The following is a 17,726-nucleotide window of genomic DNA, read 5'->3' as shown; positions in this document are numbered from 1 at the left end:
TCACCCAGTGTTCTAAATACAGTCACGTAAGTCAATAGTATTCCTTAGCGTTTGTGATGAAAAGCACAGGAGTGTTCTAATGTTGGGGCTAGAATAAGACACCCAAGTGTGTTAAATTATCTGATAGCTAGGATTTTTTTTTTAACCAAAAATGTATGAACAAGAGGAAATACACTAAACAAAATTTTTTTTGCAATGATTTCTTTTCTAGATACACTGATAGGCATCTTGAAATTATTTTTTTTAGCAGAACATGCTGATGCAAGCCTTAAAATCTTACCACTTGGAAAGCAGAAGCAGGCAGACCTCTGAATTCCAGGCTAGCCAGGGCCACAAAAATCCCCTTTTCTCTCTTCGCACTGTGAAGTAATGGACATACAAACAAGTTGTCTACCTTTCTGAGACCAATAGTAAGCTAAAAGTGTATGTGTGCGTGCTCTCTCTCTCTCTCTCTCTCTCTCTCTCTCTCTCTCTCTCTCTCTCTCTCTCTCTCATACACACACACACACACACACACACACACACACACACACACATATACACACACACACACACACACACACATACACACACGAGGTGGGGTGGAGTGGGGGAGAGGGAGAGAGAGAGAGAGAGAGAGAAGAGTCACATGATGGCCTGGAACTGGAAATTCTCCTCTACAGCTTTCCAAGTGTTGAGATTATAAATGTGGACTGTTACTGCCAATACATTTTGGTTTTGCTTCTGTTTTGTGTTTTGAGACAGAGTCCTGTCCTGACATATGATAACCCTGACTGTCCGGGAACTCATTATACAGACCAGAATACCTTCAAACTTAAAGCGATTGCCAGCTTTCAAGTCCTGAGCGCTAGGATTAAAGGCATGTGCCACCATGCCTGGTAACTCTTTTGTTTTTGTTTTTTAATAGGGTAAGACACTGAATGAATTTATTATATCTATTTTCATAAAAATATAATTTTACAATACTAATTTTAAATAGAGTCATAAATATAAATATGTAAATTATATGAAGTGTTCTCTACTTAAATTTTGAAGATCATAAAAGGAGCTAGGCACGGCAGTATGTTTACTTATTTGTTTGTTTGTTTGTTTATTAAGACAGTATTTATCTGTGTAGCCCTGGCTGTCCTGGACTCACTCTGTAGACCAGGCTGTACTCAAACTCACAGAGATCCTCCTGCCTCTGCCTCCCGAGTGCTGGGATTAAAGGTGTGTGCCATCAATGCCTGGCTCATGGTGGTGTATGTAAGCCTACCATGTAGGACAGTGAAGCAGGTTTACCACAAATTCTGTCTGGCCAGGGCCGTTCAGCTGTTATCAAGTCCTGGTTTAGTGGACGAATAAACAAAATGTTAACTATTTAGTGGAAAAAGACACAAGTTGACTTACAAATTTCTGAGCGGAATATATTTAACACAGTACTGTAAACTAATATCAGCTTTCCAGGATTCTGGCTAATTTGATAAATAAAAAGTTCCAGGCCAACAACAGTTGTGTGTTTTAGCTGTGACAATATATTTATTCCATGGCACCTGTAGATGGCATTCTTTCCTTGGTGTGTAACCGTGTGTGTGTGTGTGTGTGTGTGTGTGTGTGTGTGTGTGTGTGTACGTGTTATTTTGTTCTGATGAACCAAAAGTAGAATGGGTTCTCCAGCACTGAAGGGAGCCGTCAGTTATAGGAACAGACGTGTGCCTCACACTCACTACATAGATAAGGATGACCCTGAATTCCCCATCAACCCTGCCTATACCTGCCAAGTGCTGGGGTTTCAGGTATGCACATCCAGCTACTCCATTACTCCACAACAACAAAGAGAAACGAAAAAAGACAGGGGACTGGCCAGGCAGCTATTACTTGATTTTTACCAAAAGTTCTGACTGAAAAGCATTCACATAATCCTAAATTTCTGCTAAAGCTAATCCCACCAGGAGTAAGAATAGTAAGGTTCAGTGTGGTAATTTGAATGCGAGCGTTCCTCATAGGCTCGGGCATCTGAACACTTTGTATCTCCGGCACAGAACACACCCAGACACCAAGTTCTCAGATCAAAGGGGATTTATTACCCAGCAAGGACAATAAGCAGGGAAGTGGGGGAGGGGGCAGTAAGGGGGGGAGGGGCTGCCTGTGGGTTGGACAAAGGCAGCAGGAGGTGTTTCTGCAGGAGTGGTTTTTTTAAAAGAAAAGGGGAAGTCTGTGCTAGGATGATTTGGTGAGTCCTGATTGGGCAGGTTAGCCAGTGTAGACAAAGGAAGGAATTTTGATTGCCGGACCTTGGTGTTGAGTCTCAGGATCAAGTTAGTGGACAAATAAGGGAATAGACATTGGGTGCTAGAGGGGAGGGGAGAGGGCAGGACCTGCCAGTGACACCTTTGCCATGACACCCGCCATGTCCTGTTACAGAGCTCTTCAATCCCCAGTTGACAGCGCTGTTTGAGAGGCCTAGGAGATACTGCCTTGCTGGAGGAAGCATGCCACTAGGGACAGGCTTTGACATTTCAAAGCTTCACACCACTTCAAGTTTGCAAACTCTACTTTGTAGTTTAGGATGTGAGCTCTCAACCAGCTGTTCCAGCCACCAAGCCTGCTGCCTCTACACTGTCTCATGGACACTGACCCTCTGACACCTGCCTTGGTCAGGTGTTTTATCACAATAGACAAATCACTAATGCATCCAGGCATAAAGATAAGAGCTCTAAAAGTAAGCATGTCTGAGACTTGAGGGTGTAGCTCCGTTGTTCCATGTACAAAACACTGGCATTGATCCCTAACATTTCATAAACCAGCTATGAAGACACGTGTCTATAATCTCAGCCTTTTGGAAGGAAAAGCAAGAAGAGCCGAAGTTCGAGGTCATCCTTGACCATATAGTGAGCTTGAGAGCAGTTTGCCCTTGTCTCAGAACCTTGTTTCAGAAAAGCAAACAAACAAATGAAAGAATATATTAATCTAAACTAGGTGGAATTGTGGGAGGATAAAGTTGTTGGGATGTATTGTACAAGAGAAGAATCTATTTTGAAATATATATATATTTTTGTTAAATTACCAGTAGGGCCTAATAATGTTTGTTATCAGGCCTATAATTATTATTACATGAGTATACCTGCTAGCAATCAATCAAGACACAGACACTTGTTGTATTTTTAAAATAGACTTAGTTAACCTGGGGCAGGGCAGATATTAATCATGTAAACTACCTCCCATACCTGCCCCAATCCCATGCCATATGATTCTAATAATGTCTATCAAGCTACCTCCCATCCATAATCCCATATACTTGCTAATGTTCTTCATCTGGACCGGATTCTCTATTCGTGCTGGGACCACGTGCTTTTCTTCCATCTAATCCATGATAGCACAACCTTCTTCTCCTCTCTTCTCCTCCGGTCTCTCTTCTTCCCAAGATTCTCTCTGTCTCTCCAAGCCCAGGAATCTTAGCCATGCCTATCTCATTTACCCTGCCCCAGTGTGATGGCATTTTATTAATTATCATCAAAATATATCAAACCAACCTCCAATATATACACATGTAATATATGTATACCAATGTAATATTATAGATGAATGTCTGTAATTATAGACAATGTAAATATAAGTAAATACAATTATACATGTAAAAAATAAAAATAAAATTTGTGAATAACAAAAGAAAGAAAAACAAACACATGAGAGCATAGCCTAAATTAGGAATATGTTGATCTAGGCTATTCTTTTTCAATAAAATGGGAAAGGTCTACAATTGGAAAGGGATTCTGAATTTTTGTACTGAGATATGGACTTTCTGAGACATTTGCAAAGAGTACCTGTAACCTTGATTTCACATAGCAGCAAGCACATAATTATGTAGTGCAAAACCTTGTCAGTCAAACTTATTGGCCAGTACCTTTATATTATGGGAAATCATGTAATGAAAAAAGATCTAAATATTAGGTCTGGTACCAAGAGCTATCCTGTTAAAGGAGCTCATTAGGCATGTGGGCTTTCTAGGAGGTGATCCGGTATTTTGTAAGGTCTGTACCATGATGCACCCCAGAATTGCATCCAACCTCTGACAACCTTGTCAATTGTGCACTGCTGCATCTCTCTGCATCATTGCGTCCGGTGTAGTGGCACATACCTTTAATCTCAGTACTCAGGGAGGCGGAGGCAGGCAGATTGCTGTGAATTTAAGGCCAGCCTGGTCTACAAAGCAAGTCCAGGACAGCCAAGGTTACACAGAGAAACCCTGTCTCGAAAAAACAAAATGAAAAAATACCTGACATTGGTGTGAATTGTCACTTTCTGGGTATTGACCAGCTCTGATTGAGCCAACTTCCTACAGGATCTTGTTAAAGACGTACTGTTATTCAGATGAATTAATCCCTGATTATAGAATTCCTGATTTGATTCAAATAGTTTTGAAAGTTAACTTGTTTTAAATCTTCTAAAACAATTTTAGAGAGTTTATGACTGTAATAAATACCTCTGTGGACCTCCAGATGCCTCACTAGGGAAAGCCTTGAAGCAGATTTGTGGTTTCAGAAAAGCCTTCACTCCAGATGGCACCACGAATCCTGGTATTCACCATACATACAGGCAAGTTCGTTTAAACTTCCCATGAACCAAGGATATAATGGGGCTGCCTAGAAGTGTCTAAATTAAGCATGAGCCTTAATGTCTAAATATGCAAACTATTCTGTTATAATTCCTTATATCTTGTCACTTTGTGGCATCATATGTTGTCATTTTAAATCTACTCTGTTTCTTAGAATGCAAGACAGATAAAATTATTGTTCTGAACTCATTATGAACTAAGAGATAGCTGAAAAATGTGTAGCCAGGTCAGTCCTAATTGAAAAGTCATATATTCTTGTAAGTTTTAGACCCTGTTAACCTTTAGGTCTTATCAACCTTTGTCACTCTGAACTTACTATGAACTTATGTAATGGATACATAGATAAGAAATGTTTAGTTTTAAAACATGTAACCTGTTGTATTTTAGAATTCATCTGTTTTTGTAATCAATTGCCTTTTTATACTATGAGGTAATTCCATTTCCTCAGAAGTATAAGTTCAGTGACCATCAATAAACAATGTTGAAATTGAGAAACTTAACTTCATCCAGTTGAAGTTAAGATGCCTAACTTCTCTTGAATGTATGTGTGTGTGAGTGGCTTATTTTTTTGTCTCTCTCTTATTTCTTATTTCCTTGTAGATTCACAAATAAGTTAACAGATTCAGAGCTTTACCATCAGCCTTCTAGGGCTAGCAGGCCTAAGTTTACTTTAGCTTACTGGAGATCTCCACGAAGAGGCCTATCTACAGATCAAAGAGCCTCTGTTTCAGCCTCCAGCAGTTTTTTGACTATAAACAGCATTGTCAGCCCTGGCTGTAGGAGAATTGTGGCCAGTTTGAGTTTCCCTCCTTGGCCACAGTACAGCCAGTCTCTAGAGGGAACCCTGTGCTTCCTTTCCTTTTCCCTTTCTTTCAATCCTGATCAGTTGCCTGGGCCATCAGTTCTGGGGACCCAAGAGATGTCTCGAACTGGAGGGGAATCCTCATCTAGTCCCAGAGATCCTATCCTAGACCTTTCAGAGCCAGAGCCGCAGATGGATATTAACAGGCTGGAAAATGGCTCAGTGGTAGAGCACTTCCCTAGAATATATAGATCCCTGGCTTTTATCCCAGCACACACACACACATACAGAGAGAGAGAGAGAGAGAGAGAGAGAGAGAGAGAGAGAGAGACAGAGACAGAGAGAGAGAGAGGCAGAGACAGAGACAGACAGAGATACAGAGACAGAGAGAAAGACATAGAGAGACAGAGACAGAGAGACAGAAAGACAGACAGAGAGACAGAGACAGAGACAGAATCAGACAGAGACAGAGAGAGACAGAGACAGAGAGAGACAGAGATGGACAGAGATAGACAGAGAGACAGAGACAGACAGACGGACAGACTTACAGACAGAGAATATCCAGGAGGTAGTATTAAAGACTTTTTCTTAATACCTACTTTGTTTCATAGAACTTGAAATGATATTGACTTGAAAAGCCACGAACAACTAAGGAAATGAAATGAGCAACTTGAGTATAATGAATTATCACCATAAAATACATACAGTGATAATTTATGCTAAACTGTACAAATAAATACTATAGAATTCTGCTATAAAATCCATACTTATCTGAAGAAGTCAATTAAGAGGCAAGAAATGAAGGATCTAGAAATCTAATAAAATATTAGTAAATGTGAAAGAGTGCTACAGCTTCATTGATGCTTCTAAATTACCAATAAGGTTGTATTACCTAAAAGAATAAATACTGTTTTTCTGAGAAACAGGTAATGGATACCTGGCCAGTTAATCCAGCTGGCTATAGTGTTGGGCTAATAGAAAGAGGGGATGCAACCAATAAGACTGTGATTATCTATCTACTGTATTCTTTATACAGCTCTGATGTAGGCTAGAACTCTGGCTGATCCATTGAGTATTATATTCTTAGGTACCAATTTAATACAAGTCAACTGCCATGATCCTGTGAATCTATTAAGAAGTCCAACCATTGGGCTTTTAACCCAATGGTTTTTCCCAAAAGGAGAAACAGGAAGAGTCTCTCTAAATTCAAGGACAGCCTGGGGTAAATAGTGAATTTCAGGTCTACATGAGATCTTATATCAAAACAAAGATGAAAGAAAGAAAGAAGGAAAGAAAGGCGATCCAAGACCATATTTTGTAAAGGAGAAAAATGATGTTGCAATGTTTATTGGACAACAGAATATGAAGTCTGATTTGCAGAGGCAAAAATTTGCTATAGAAATAATATATAGTTGGATCTGGTGGCACTCTTCTGTAACTCCAGCATAAGGATCAGCTTGGCTTCCTGTTGAGACCCTCTCATAAAAGAAAGTGTGTGTGTGTGTGTGTCTGTGTCTGTGTGTGTGTGTGTGTGTCTTACTTATGTGACAATTTCCATCTTCGTTCACTTATGGCACAAGGAGTAAGCAGAACTGAAAGACTTCTGTTAGCAAATGGTGTCCCCTTGGTGTTTCCCTGCCTTCACACAGCTAATATAATCACTTAAACTATATGGATCTCTGGATCCCATCAGAGAAGGTAATATCTGTAAAAGCTTCAAGGGGGCTAGAGAAATGGCTCAGTGGTCAAGAGCACTCACTGCTCTTCCAAGGATCCCAATTTAATTTCCAACATCCCTATAGTGTCTCACACCAGCTAAACTCCAGTACCAGAGGATCTAACACCCTCTTCTGGCAGCCTCAGTAACCAGGCACAGACGTGCTATGTAGACATATAAAATAAAAAGCTTGAATGAATATAAGAGCACTGTGGGATCAGAAAGATAACTAGATTTCAGAACTGGAGGGAGCTATTTTTTGTTGTTGTTGTTGTTGATACTTTGCCAGCAGTTATGAAAGGAAAAGAAAACCCTATCCTGGAATCCCCAGTAATTGTTGATGATGATCACAATCTAAGCCACCCAAGGAGAACCAAGAGTAAGTTTGTTTATACAGTAAATGTCTTTTTAGGAGGTGGAGGGGGTGGGAACGATTAAGGTAAAGGGTAGGAATAAAACTGTTTATAAGGGATCATAAATAAAATGTTTCTTAAGTAACTGCCTCTGAATAAATCTGACTAATGCTGCCGGTGCTTCTTGCCTTCCAAGGCATCTTTGTCTAACCAGGAAATGTGTCAGCAAGACCTGCGGTGGGCCTGACAATGGGTGGTGTAGAAGTAATTGTAACCCTTCTCCTCTAAGTCAGTAGGAGATTGCTCACACTTTCTTAAAATGAAAAGGTTGTTTGTCATATCTCAGAGGCTCTCCCCACATTGTCATCATCTTTCACCGTGAATTCATTGATCCAATTAGTTGTGTGTATGATGTAAGACATGGCGGTATCAAGGAAGGCGACTTAATAAAAAAGTGGAGCGGTTCAAGGACAGACCTGGCCTCAAAGGAATAGAGAGAGAGAGTTACAGGAAAGAACACTTGTATCTTGAGAAAGAGGAGAGGAACAAAAGCAATGGAAAAAAAAGAGAGAGAGAAATCCAAAAAGGATAATCTTTAATAGAGAGACAATATAGAAAAACAAAGCAGCAAAGACATAAGAAAATTTTGTTAAATTTAAATTTTGTTTGATTACTAAATGTCACATAGTGAAAAAAAGTGAACATTTCAGTCTAAAAAAAAAATCAAAATGGACTCAAATCATAATGCTACTGAATTTCTGAATAAAGAAGAGAACCCAACAGTTTCCAAAGCAAAATGGAGAATGTTATTAAAAGAATGAAAAACTGTTCTCAGGAGCCCTGAACTCAGGGAACCATGTGTCTAGACTCTGAGAAAGCGATTTTTTCAATGTGGACATCTACAGCTCATCCAGTTCTCAAGTGTAAGCCGAGAACAACTTTTTCAGATTGCACAAGTACTAAAAACTGAAAGAAAGGTTTTTTTTAAAAGTCTTATTGCTGTAGTGACCTAATGACATAAAACTAAAACATTGTTAAATCCTTTATTTCCCACAGCACAGTGAAGGACATTCACTTTGATGATGAGCATGAAGGTTCCAAAGAGAATAACTCAGCAGACTTCCCAGGGGCTGTGTGTGTGTGTGTGTGTGTGTGTGTGTGTGTGTGTGTGTAAATGATACCTTCGAGATTTTGAAAGATCATATTGGTTTATTAATAGTCATGTCTTAATATTAGTAATTTATCAGGCACACTAGAATGTTATAAAGAATTATAGTTCTAAAATACTAAACAAATAAAAAAATAATTTTAGCTAAAGGAAAAAGTTGAGTCAAACACAAAAGCTACGTAATCTTTTTACACTTCTTAGTTCTGGTATTTATAAAACGATAATGTAACTAACTACTTTAAGACATAAACCTTGGTTGAGTTAAGGTAGGATGATGGGAGGCACAGCACAAGCATGATCTAGGAATATAAAACAAAGGTCAGATGAAAACATTAAAGGCTGAAGGAGTTTTCTGGAGTGGCTGAAATGGGACAGCTTTTCTTACTACAGAATATATTGGATGTTGTATGGGGGAGCAGACCATGTAGTTAGCATGTGCAAAGCTCTTGGTTCTCTCTCTCTCTCTCTCTCTCTCTCTCTCTCTCTCTCTCTCTCTCTCTCTCTCTCTCTCTCTCTCTCTCTCTCTCTCTCTCTCTCTCTCTCTCTCTCTCTCTCACACACACACACACACACACACACACACCACAATTTGGACAATCCACCTTTGTGCACTTTTCAGAAAGATCGTACTAGACCTTGAAACATTAACTCCATACATCTTTCTACTCAAAGGATGGAGAAACCTGATGATAGCACCAGAGCAGTAATACCAAAGTAGAACTGGGGACATAGGAGCTGCTTTTTCAGAGGCAGTGAAGGTTTCATTTGCAGTCATGTTTCCAGATTTGGGTCATAAGTGGGAAAGAATGAATCTGAGGATCATGTCTTCAGCCCCATTCAGCCAATTGTCTACATATTCTCACATAATTGGTAATTATCTTTCTGTTATTATCTGCCAATTGAAGATATAATTATCAATTATTCACCTCAAACTAGAAATCTGGAGTCACCTTTGCCTGTTCCATTTTTACAAATTCTCAACCTTATCTGGGCTCTACCAATACTGATACCTAGATAGTTGTGGATATATCCCCTCAGTCATTTCCACTTGCCTGGTCAGTCTTTTATTGTTAAGATTCTAAATGTCAGACATGCATAGCATTTGTCTTTGACCCTAGAGGTGGAGGCAAAGAGACTGTAGTTCAAAATTACCCAGAATGCATACCAAGTTCAGGGCCAACATTGACTTAAGAGACTTTGTATCAGAAACAAAAAATAAAACAATAAACCCCCCTTTAATACTCTTTCTATATTTTGTTTCTTTCAATTCTATCCTTCATTTGATCACTAAAGAGACTGTATCATATTTATCTCTCTACCAATCAGTAGTTCTAAAGCTTATATACATGTGTATATGCACAACTGACTTTAGAAAATGTTGTGTTGCTAATACAAATGAAAAAGGACTCAAAGGGGGCTGAGGAGATGGCTCAGTGGTTAAGAGCACTTGCTGCTCTTCCAGAGGACCTAGGTTTAATTCCCAGCTCACAGCTGGGAAATCTGGTGCTCCTCTCTGAGCTTTGCAGGAACCAGGCATACACATGGTCCACAAACATACACATAAGTAGGCAAAACATCCATATACATAAAATGAAAAGATTAAGATGCTAAAAAGAACTCTAAGTAATTTGGGAATAATTATAAACAATTTTTAGTACAACATTTTGATTGCTTTTATCCACCCAAATCAACCAGTAATTTATTCTGGAATTTATTACTATTCATTAAGGTGCTAGGGGGATCTGCTAGGTGTCTAAGGCAAAAGTATGTGGTTTCATATAGCTTAAATTTCAGACAGACAGTTTCTAAGTGGATAATAAATGCTTCTGTTTTACAGAGATACCACAGATATTTATGTAGGTAATTTTCTTGAGAGAACAGTGTAGTCCTGAAAGGTTGATGACAGATAAGTTGAGCAGCAGAGACCTGAAAGTTATGAGGATGATATGGATACCTAAAAGAAACGTGTGCCAACAAGAAGCAAAAAGGGAGCTGAAGATGTAGCTCAATTGATAGAGGGCTTGCCTGTTATTCATGTGGTCCTAGGTTGGAGCCATAGAACCACATAAGCCCAGCAGGTCTTCATATGCCTCCAATCCCACTAATTGGGAGGTAGGGACAGGAAGATTGAACCTTGACTACATTAAATGTTCAAGGCCAACTTCAGATGGATAAGATCCTGTCCAAATAAAATAAGAGAGATGTAAGGTAGGGATGTAGAGAGGGAGGAAGGAAGGAGGAAAGGAAGAAGGACAGAAGGAAGGAAGGAAGGAAGGAAGGACAGAAGGAAAGACAGAAGAAGGATGGATGGATAGAAGGAAGAAAGGAAGGATAGAAGGAAGGAAAGAAGGAAGAAAGAAGAGGAATAAAGGAAGTGAGAGATAAATAAAGAGAAAGGGAATGGGAGGAAGAAAGGAGGGAAAGGAAGAAAAGAAGGAAGGAGAAACAGAAGAAGAAAGTAGGCAAGGAAGTCATTGAGAAATAGAAAGGGGAGGGTGGGAGGAAAGGAAGAAATAAAGAAGGGAGAGAGCGAACATCCTAAATTGAAGTCATATTAAAGGACATCATGACTGAGTTGGAGTCCTGGAGCCATTCTCAGGAATAGAGAATTTAACAACTCAGCTGGCCCCACTGTACAAGCAATTTGGGCTTCTGCATCACATTGTGTAAGTTTGGGGGAGCCATTTGCAACATATGAGTATAATCTTTACTTTGCTAATTTTTCTGACAAGATACAATGGAAGGGAGGAAGGGTTTGTTTTGCCTTAGAGTTGACAAGGATACAGACTGTGTGATTGGGACAAGAAGTGGAACCTGAACAAGAAGTGGAGCAAGGCTATGAACCTCAAGGTTCATCTTCCAGTGAAGCTCTACCTCCTAATGGTTGCACAGTCCACCCAACACTGTCATCAGCTGAGGACCACATCTTCAAATGAGCCTAAGCTAGGCGTTTCACATCCAGACCACAACAAGGGGCTTTCTCATGAATGCCCTACTTGTTATTACATGTAGTTTTACATGCAACTTCATCCATGAAGTATCATTAGCATCTTAAATCTCCACCCATGGTTCATGTTCTAGAACTGTAATAGATTATAGGTCACCTTCAGACACTCCTGAGTGCTTCAGCTTCTGTTCTGTACCCTTTGTGTATCCTAGTGGGCTTCACCCTCTACCCTACTTCCCTGCCTCAGAAATGCTTGGAGTGTTTTGAGCATCAGCAAGGAGTCCAGCTGGTTACAAGTGAGCAAGACAAAACAAGCTACAATGAGCTAGTAGAGGAAGCTGTATCTGCTGAGTCACCCAGAGCATCGCAGGACTTGTGGATGAATGGATTCTTCCTAAAAGTCATGGAAATTCTCCAGAGACTAACCATGGCTGGTGGGTCCATTTACCATTCTGATTCTTACAAGTTAAAGTGTCTTCTCCCTCTTCCTAAGGTCGTTTTGTTACTTTCTCATTGTGTTTGTCTTAGGCTGCCGTGAGATTGCGGATTCTATTCTCTCCATCACCTGAGGGCTGGGATTACAAGTATGGAGCTCCCAGCTCCCAGCATTGTGCTGTGCTTGTGAGAAGATCTCAGCGTTTGTGGATTTTACCAGGGGTGTTTGAAAAAAGAAGGGTAGAAGAAGGCTGGAATGTAGTCGATTCTCTGTCAAAGCACAAATATGCCTTGAGTTAAAGACTAATTCTATTTAAAAATTTTTATTGCTGACACAAAGATTCTGCTCCCTTAGCTACCTTAGGGCTCATTGTAATATATGGATGAGTTTATGTGAATCAAGCATGCCTTTCGTTTCCTCTTTCCTCCCCTGCCATGGCTTAGGTTACAACGCATTCCTGAGATGACTAAGAAGGAAGACTGCTATGCCCAAATTATTATTTTTTTCCCCATTGTGGACTGACTTTCTCTTGTGGAAGGAAAGATAATTGATGGTATTTCCTGATTACATGCTTGTATCTCCAGGACCCAAAAAGAATGCACTGCTCTGGTTTTAATAACAAGTCCAAAAGGAAAGAAAGCTCTGATGGGTCTCTCTGGTCTCATGTCTGCTCCATTACTGAAACTGTAAGAATGGATGAGTCACCCTGACAAGCCAGGTTCCAGCGCCCATCCCAGCCCTGAAGTGAATGTGCTGTGCCCACCTTCATTGACACCTTTTTCTTCTTACTTTAAAAAAGTGTCTTTTTTGTTTTCTGAGATATAACTACATCATCTTCCTCTATGTTTTTTTCCGTCCAAACCCTCCCATATACCTCTCCTTGCCTTCTTACATATTCATGACCTCTTTTTTATTAGTTATTGTTACCTACACACACATACATACACACACACACACATATTCCTAAATACAGATATTCCCAAATGTGTGTGTGTGTGTGTGTGTGTGTGTGTGTGTGTGTGTACAACCTACTCAGTCTGTATAATGTAACTTATGTTACTGTATGTTTTTAATCCTTTTCTTCTTCTCTCTCCTATTTGATGGTTAGTTGATTTTTGGAGTCAGGGTCTGGCTCTCTAGGTCAGGCTGGCCTGGAACTTGTGCTCTTCTTGCTTTGGCTCATGTACCACCACAAACAGTGTTTATTCTACTTAGTTCAGAATTTGTACTCCGGAAGTAGAGTGGGGCAGTAGAGAGCACAGGTGTGTGGGGTTCCCAGATCTAGGCTTGTATAAACATGGCTCATTAAAGCTCACTAGGCTTTCCTCTTAAATTTCTCAAATAAAACCAAAGGAGGAATATGAGTAAAAACATGTGACAGAGAGAAGCTAGGATGAGATTTTAGGGAGCTGATGGATAACGCCCTTCTCTTCTTTCTCCAATTTGTTTACATAAAAAGGATCAAGAAAATGCAAACACTTTTTAAGCCAGTCAGATCATTGTTGCATGCTCAAAATAATGCACAGTATTTCAATCCCACATCCAAGAAAAGCAAAGTTGTGAGGCTGAAGCAGAAATCTAACATTTATAGGTCTGCCTTGCTCCCTATTCAGGGTAAGAAAAATAGCATAGTCTGTGTCCTAACTGAGCTGGTAGACAAGAGAGAAGCTGAGCATTTAATGAATAAACAAACATGGCATAAGGAGGAAGGGCAATCAGCACCATGGTAGAAAATGTCTTTGGTGTGAGGGGGAAACAAAGGAAGAAGGAGTAAATTCTGAGTAGTGGGTGAGGGACCTACAAGGAAGTATCACTTAGGATATGAACAGTATGCAAATAGCACAGTCAGAGGATACGTCATCCCAAGACCCGTTATCCAGTCTGCTAGAGATGGAACAATAATGAAGTCATCAGAGATACAGGCAGGCTGTGGTCAGTGAAACGTTAGTCATGGCACATCACTGACAGATCGGAATTCTGGGACAGACATTCTGCAGAGGAAAAAACCAGCTAAAATAAAATCAGTCTAGTAGGGTCGGAGCAGAAGCAAGAGTGAGGCAGACTCAGCGGTCCACTGAGAGCCCGTGTCTGCTCTGGGAACAGATGCCCTCACCATTCGCTCCATCCCTGCAGCAGGATGCAAATATGCAAAGCCTACAGCCAGCTCCCAGTCCATGGCCTACTCAGGTCAGATATCAGAAGCTAAATAGGTGACTGTTTGGATGGGAGACTGAAGTAAGTAAGAATGATATTATATTAAGCACAGCATTGATTATTCTCAAATTTAAAAAAAAATGTATTTTTAATTTTTAAAGGTAAAAGCATTTTAAATATTTTATGTTAAATAATCAATTCATAGAAGATCATAAAATAGTATACAGAGGCCTGTGAACCCTGTCTTTCTTCTTGGGTTAGTGGCCTCTTATATAAATATATCATATGATCAAAACCTAGGTAGTAGCATTGGTGCAACTTTGCTAATTCAACTACAGACCTTTCAAGTTTTCCCCAGTTACTTTTAAAAACATGCCACATTAAAACTTTTAATTTAAAAAACTTGAGGAGAGAAGCATATTATAAAGACCTCTGTACTTTCTCCTCAATATTTCCAGAAGCTTAAATTTCTCAGAAAAATTATTAAAACAAAAACAACAATAATAAAATAAGTCAACTAAACACAAAACCATTAGCTGGGAGTGGTGGCGCATGCCTATAATCCCAGCACTCAGGAGTCAGAGGTAAGTGGATCTCTGTGAGTTTGAAGGCAGCCTGATCTACAGAGTGAGTCAAGGACAGACAAGAGTACACAGAGAAACCTTGTCTTGGCAAGCCAGGAAACAAAAACAAACAGCAACAACAATAACAACAAATAGCATTCCCCCCTCCAAAATAAATAAATAATAAATAAACCCAGCACTACCAACAAAACCCGAACCATCACTTTCTATAAAGGAAAGTACTTACCAAACCTTGACTCAAGGCACCAGGAAACACCTAAGATGGTACATGTACTGTGGTATGAATACACACACACACACACACACACACACACACACACACACACACACACACACAGAGAGAGAACCAAGACTGCACATAACAGAAAGGAAGAAGGGCAATGGGGAAATGTTGTGTAAATAAGCAGAACATCACCTTTCCTAAGGCTCATAAACAGGAAAGATGATGTCATAGGTATCATATAACCTTCCTTTTTCCCACAAGTTACCAGAGTCCTGTCGGTCACTGCTGTGTCAGGACCACGCCCTGCTGAGCATTTGCTCTGTGCTTGGAAATGATCTTTTTTGGCTGATTTTTACAAATCTAAATATGGAAAAAATGACAGTGTCTATGCTGTTATTCTTTCGTTCTGTTTGTTATGACTTGTTTCAAGACAAGACTTTGATTATTCCAGAGATGCCTCCAAACTCACTATGAAATAGAAAATGACCTTGACCTTCCTATCCTCCTTCCTCTACCTCCTAAGTGTTGGGATTGCAAGTATGTATCACCACCTCAGGTTGCGGTCTCACTCTGTAGCTTAGGCTAGCCCAGTGCTTGAAATGTAGAACAGGTTGGCCTTGACCTCACAAGAATTCTCCTGCCTCACTCTCTTAAATGCTGGGATTACAGGTATTAACCACCATATCAAGCTTTGACTACTTTTTAAAGGCCTCACCCCCCAACACCTTTCAATTGGGACTATTTAGGCATATTTTGATAGAGATAGAACCCATTATACCTCAGTGGCCCAGGCCTGTGGCTATTGTCTTTGGCGGTCATCAAAGTGTTAAATCAAATACCACACTTTACCTCCACATCCTCTTATCTTTTCAGACTGCTTGCTCACTGACTTCAATCTCCAGCCATTTAAAAGTTCCACTCTCCCTATTCTTAGCATTCTTCAGTCTTTTGTTTTCTTTTCAAAATAAATATCTTCTTTTCCTCAATTATTTTCTTTCTAAAATACTAAGCCTCCTAACTCCCATTTTCATCTTACTTATTGAAAAAAAATCTACAAGAAACTATCAATTTACTCAACTCTTAAGACTTTTTAAAAAATATTTTCTTCATATCTTTTGTACAATTTCTTGATGAACATTGCCTGAAGATTCATTTTACTTAGCTTTTTACTTATGTGTATGGTTGTGCCTCTGTGTGTATATTCTGTCTATGGGGTTGGGAGTGGCCTTAGCCACTGAGCCATCTCTCCAACTCCTCATACATCAGCATCGGCAGGGACAGCCTCACAGGACAGGAAGTGGGGAGTTGGTACTCCTACAATCCATGGCTACTAAATCCAAAGGTACTTTTAGCATTTTGTGCAATCCCACTGGCTTTCATCGAGTGTCTTAGGGTTTCTAATGCTGTAAAGAGACACCAGGACCACCACAACTCTTAGAAAGAAAAACATTTAATTAGTGCTGGCTTAAAGTTCAGAAGTTTAGTCCATTATCATCGTGGCGGGGAAACATGGCGGCACGAAGGCAGAGACGGTACTGGAGAAGTAGCTCAGTGTTCTTCTACATCTGGATCCACAGGTAACAGGAAGAGACACTGAGTCATTGGCCCTGGCATGAGGATCTGAGACCTCAAAGCCCACCCCCCAGTGACATACTTCCTCCAACAAGGCCACATCTACTCCAAGGCCACATCTCCTCAGAGTGCCACTCCCTATGGACCTATGGGGGCCATTTTTATTCAAACTACCACACTGAGGAATTTACTCTCTACCTCTTTTTCAAACTTTTGTCTTCTCAAACTTCTGCCCTTGCTGATTATCTTTCTCTTATTCTCTTCAGATGTCTTCGCCCCAGCTTAACAGAGTAGAGGGCAGCAGAGAAGAATGGCAGTAAGTTCTTCCCGTCACACTGTCACGACGCTGGGTGCATTGTAGTCTCCCCTCTCCTTCCAGCAAATCCACACCACAATATGCCCGAGGGACCATGCTGTTTCTCTGTTTTGTTTCTGATAATGGTGGAGGGTGCTGTGGTTCAATCCAGGGCTTCATACATGCTCCCGCACATTCTACTACTGAGCTGCACGTCCACCTCCTCCTCCTCCTCCTGTGCCTCGACTCAATGGGGCTTCCCACACTTTCCCCTCAACATTGTCAATTGTTTCTCCTTCTCCCTGGTGTCTACCTCTTCCTTTCTAGTGAGTTCTCATTATCATTTAAATGCGGATGTCCAGTTCATAATAAAGTCCCTTTATTGGGAGGATGGGCCCAAGAAAGGTAAGGTGACTAGGTAATGAGTCCTTTTGCAGCCATTTCCCCTTTACTGAAACAAATTCAAGCTAATGAAACTTGGGAAGCTCAAGAAAGTTCCAAGATTCATGAGACCTCTTGCCAAAAGTTATAAAACTCAGTATTCAGCTTCTAGGGAGAGGAGACAGTTTTACTAAACTAGACATAGGAAGAATCATTTCTTGGTCTGCTATCGGTGTCCTATCTGAATGGACATTTGTTCGTATCTTCCCAATAAGGGTAACATAACACAAAGGGATTACCCCTGAGAATGGATCGGTGCCTGTTATTAAGGGCTCAGGTGGTGAGTGCAGTTTTGTGTTCTCAGACAGCCTCCATTTTTCTGTCCCCTACAGGAAGGATGTAGGGAGAAGATCCTTACTACATGGCGACCCCAAGATCCTGGATTTCAGAGGCTCCAGAACCATGCCTGCATTCGTCTGTGTTCGTTATCAGATATCTGT

At 40.3% G+C, this 17,726-nt stretch overlaps 1 long non-coding RNA gene across 1 annotated transcript in view; it reads left to right on the top strand.

Annotated features, from left to right (window-relative positions):
- Positions 1 to 508: 508 nt before the first annotated feature.
- LOC311597863 overlaps positions 509 to 17,726 on the top strand; it is a 171,042-nt gene continuing 153,824 nt past the window's right edge. Inside the window, exon 1 of the long non-coding RNA XR_014779376.1 lies at positions 509 to 586. This is a non-coding gene — a long non-coding RNA (uncharacterized lncRNA). The remainder of the gene's footprint in view (positions 587 to 17,726) is intronic.

The sequence above is a fragment of the Acomys minous genome, assembly GCF_964271855.1.
Source record: "Acomys minous genome assembly, chromosome: 1".
Lineage (NCBI taxonomy): Eukaryota > Metazoa > Chordata > Mammalia > Rodentia > Muridae > Acomys > Acomys minous.
This window is presented reverse-complemented; position numbering and strand designations above follow the sequence as displayed.